Source organism: Pseudochaenichthys georgianus, chromosome 6, assembly GCF_902827115.2.
Source record: "Pseudochaenichthys georgianus chromosome 6, fPseGeo1.2, whole genome shotgun sequence".
NCBI lineage: Eukaryota > Metazoa > Chordata > Actinopteri > Perciformes > Channichthyidae > Pseudochaenichthys > Pseudochaenichthys georgianus.
Window position 1 is genome coordinate 9,628,006 of NC_047508.1, and position 3,581 is coordinate 9,631,586.

The following is a 3,581-nucleotide window of genomic DNA, read 5'->3' on the forward strand; positions in this document are numbered from 1 at the left end:
ATGAATGGAAACAAGTAATAAAGTATATTCATTACTCGTTATTCTCTACTAATAGTTAATTAAAGACTGTATATTATGGCTATTTTGCACATCCCTTTCAAGATTTTCAAAGGTTTATTGACATATCATACACAACTACGGTGTAGTTATGCAATGAATGAAAAACTTGGGTCACAGGTTCCTCAACAGTGCATTACAAGACATCTATCAATATGTGTGTACCTCCACCATTAAATTGTCATATTCTGCACATTTCTTATTCTATCTACATACATAAGAGTATAATTAATGTGTATAATATCAGTTAAAATAAGTGCTTCAACATAGTTAACATTGCAGGAAAGCAATATAATAGACGTTAATTACTTTGTCAGGCTTAATATTTAATGTTTAAATAAAGGTTAATCCGTTTTTCTGTTTTGCACCTCCTCCTATTAATATATTTGTACATCCTGCACTAAACTGTTTTATTGTAGAGATCACTTATAGTATCTTCTTGATTTTTTATATTCTATATTTCTATATTTATACTTTCCCCCTATGAAAGTATGTAGTCTTAATATTTTTTTTAATCAAATATAACACATAAAAACAATAATTCAATAACGTGCTTTAACCACTAGGAGGTGCACACAAGGTACACACAGCCATAACAACTTTGTATTATTAGTGTGTATGTACAACATCTGAAGATGTATAGTTTTATGCATGCTTTCACATCATTTTACAGCATATTGCTATACTATTTCAGACTCAGTATTTACATTCAAAGAAAATCAGTAATATCTTTAAAAACTACAGTCCTTTTCTATCAGCTGTGCACCGTTATGGTGTAAATATAACCTATCTATGAATTACATCAAATGTAAAAGTCAGCCGAATTAGTGTTGATACTGCAAGGAGACGTATTGTGTGAAGAGAAATTGAAGATGTTGTTTAATTGTTGATATATTTATGATCCACGTCAAGTATTCAGTTTCGGTGCCATTTCTTCCAGTTTTTCCAAAGGTCTTCTCATCAGGGCTCTCTAAATAAAGAACTACGGCAGATCTGTAATCAACGTTTTACGTTGCTTAAGGTAAGTGAACATGAAACTATTCAGCATAACTTTCAATAATAATCTATGGTATTTATTGAGTTTTGGGATATTACTTGCATACAAATCTATAAATGCCTTAAAACATACAATATGTGGTAAATTCAACAGTGGACCCAGCAAAGATTCACATTTTTGCACGATTTGTTTTTGATTTGTTGCTGTTACTTAATTTTACTTTTAATAAATTCAAGTCAAGCTTAGTTACATGTGATGGTAGCTATATGCTCTTACCTGTGTGCCTCCTCCGCAACCAGACTGTATTAAAACTCTTAAGTACCAGTTCTATCTACTTTAAACAATTAAAAAGACAAAATCAACTACATTTATTGATATACCAATCTTTATTTTTGGGGCCTCTTCTTCTTTTAAATTAAACTTTCAGACATGAGATATTGAAATACAGTAATAGTTTTGTCTATTTAAAAAAGAATGAGCCATTCCTTACAGTTAACTTCATATTTCTTATTGTCTAAAGCATTTATGACACACATTTCCCCCTCATATTCACAGTGTGGATCAATTGAGACAGCGTGCAGAGACTTTGGGAGAAACCTCAGCGTGACGGATGTCCTGTCTGTGGGTTTGGCTGGAGAAGGTGGAGAGGTCTTTCTCTGGGATGAGGATGTGGCCTGATGGAGGAGGACGTGGCCTGATGGAGGAGGACCAGGCCTGATGAAGAAACCCCCTAACTGCATCTGTGAGCCCATACTGGGCTCAGCTGCCACAAACAAATGATGGTCCTGTTTGACTTTGTGTTCACAATAAAAGTGTAGTTTCTTAGTGAATGTCCTGTATTGGTCTTTAATCTGAAATCAGCTTTTCATTTTCTTCTTGACCCTCTGAGAAAACGGTGAGGCAGTTGTGTCCTTCAGGTATGTCCTTTCCTAACAGAAATGACAAGAAACATATGACATTATTGCAGAGCAAGTGTGTTATTTATGAAACGTTTGTTTATTTAGCGGCTGTAGAAATAATGTATTTTTTAAATGTCAATGTGTTTTTTTAATTCATCACTTTGTACTACAAAGATAATCAGATTATGAATGAACAGTCTGCAGTTAATCAACATTAAAATATCTTATTAAATAATATTCAACTGCTCGGTTGTGTCACTGCAAGAACCACTTTTACCACGTCTTTTACAGACAACATGTCGAGACAAATGGTAGCAATTCTCACAATGTAAAATAATAATTGCCTTAAATACATTGAAATGTGAAAGCTGATTATAGTTGTTACTTTATCTATTTAAACCAGAACGTTTCTCGATTCTTTGTACCTTTGAGTCCATGCTGAAGTTCACTGATGTTAGGAATAGGTCTGTCTCTCGTGGTCAGCATCCTCTGGTCTGTCTGCTGCATCACCTGGAAACTTTAAACAAAAAAAAATATATATATATATGTAAAGTAACAATGTGTTGGTCACAGACTTTTTTTACATGCAAATGTCATGTGATAATCTTTTTGTTATCCTTAAAGAAAGTGCTGGATATCAAAGCCATTACTGTATCTTATCAGTTGGATTTTGTATTATTGTATAGTTGTGGTCCTTTTTATTTTAGAATCGTTTTTCATGAGACAGTCAATTTAAATATTTGTCCTATGCCATATTCACATTCATTTGTAACACACACGTAAGGGTAAAAGACAAACATCTTCAACAAATGTAATGCAATGAATAAGCTTCATTGTCACAGAAGCACACATAATGTCATATCTAATATTTAAACAAATCATTTCCTTGTCCCTAAAGCATTGACTGAGCTATTTTTCGTCCTCAAATGCAGGCATTAAGTTACATGTTCACGTTCTGCTGCCACAATAAGTCGGTTTCTCCAGTGTAATGGTAATAAAATGCTAAGTAAGTATTGGTAATAATATTAATAAAAACAACAACGTTTGGGTTCGTTCGTTTAATATGATGAACGTTAACCAGTAAGCTTCAATAATCAACTCCAGCTCAACAAACCATATTGCAATATCTACGTTAACGTCATTTCTGGAACCAACTGGAAACGTGAGTTTCATATTTTTCAGATACACAGATCTTATAGTGAGGTTAATCTCATACAGTACTCTGCTCTTCAATCAACACTAATGTGACGCTAGCTGTCTGCATCGACGAGCATAGCTATTTTAAATTAACAATAACAATCCATACAGTTACCTAACTAGCAAACTAACTAATGTACAAGCATGACCTTATTTTACCAACCTCACCGAGAAGCCTTATGTTTTACAGTATAATCCTTCTTAATGTTTTACACTTCTCCATTATGTTTGAACTTGTATGCTACGGATAGCATCGTTAGCACAGATGTAGCTTCGTCTCGCTTGTTAGCTGACTAAAAAGACAAGTAAGAAATAAAGTGCTTGAATTTCACTTACCGAATAAACTGCATTCATGGACGGTCTGTTTGAACCGCAGAGCCATACGATAAGTGCGATATTTCAATGAAGAATACTCCACCAGGCATCAACAC

General features: G+C 33.8%; 1 long non-coding RNA gene across 1 annotated transcript; it reads right to left on the reverse strand.

The window, feature by feature from the left end:
* Window positions 1–1,421: 1,421 nt before the first annotated feature.
* Window positions 1,422–2,455, reverse strand: LOC139433967 (uncharacterized). Its single transcript, XR_011643362.1, has 2 exons — window positions 2,379–2,455; window positions 1,422–1,983 (listed from the first exon to the last, which is right to left on the reverse strand). It is a non-coding gene; the product is annotated as an uncharacterized lncRNA (long non-coding RNA).
* Between the last annotated feature and the right edge of the window lie 1,126 nt (window positions 2,456–3,581).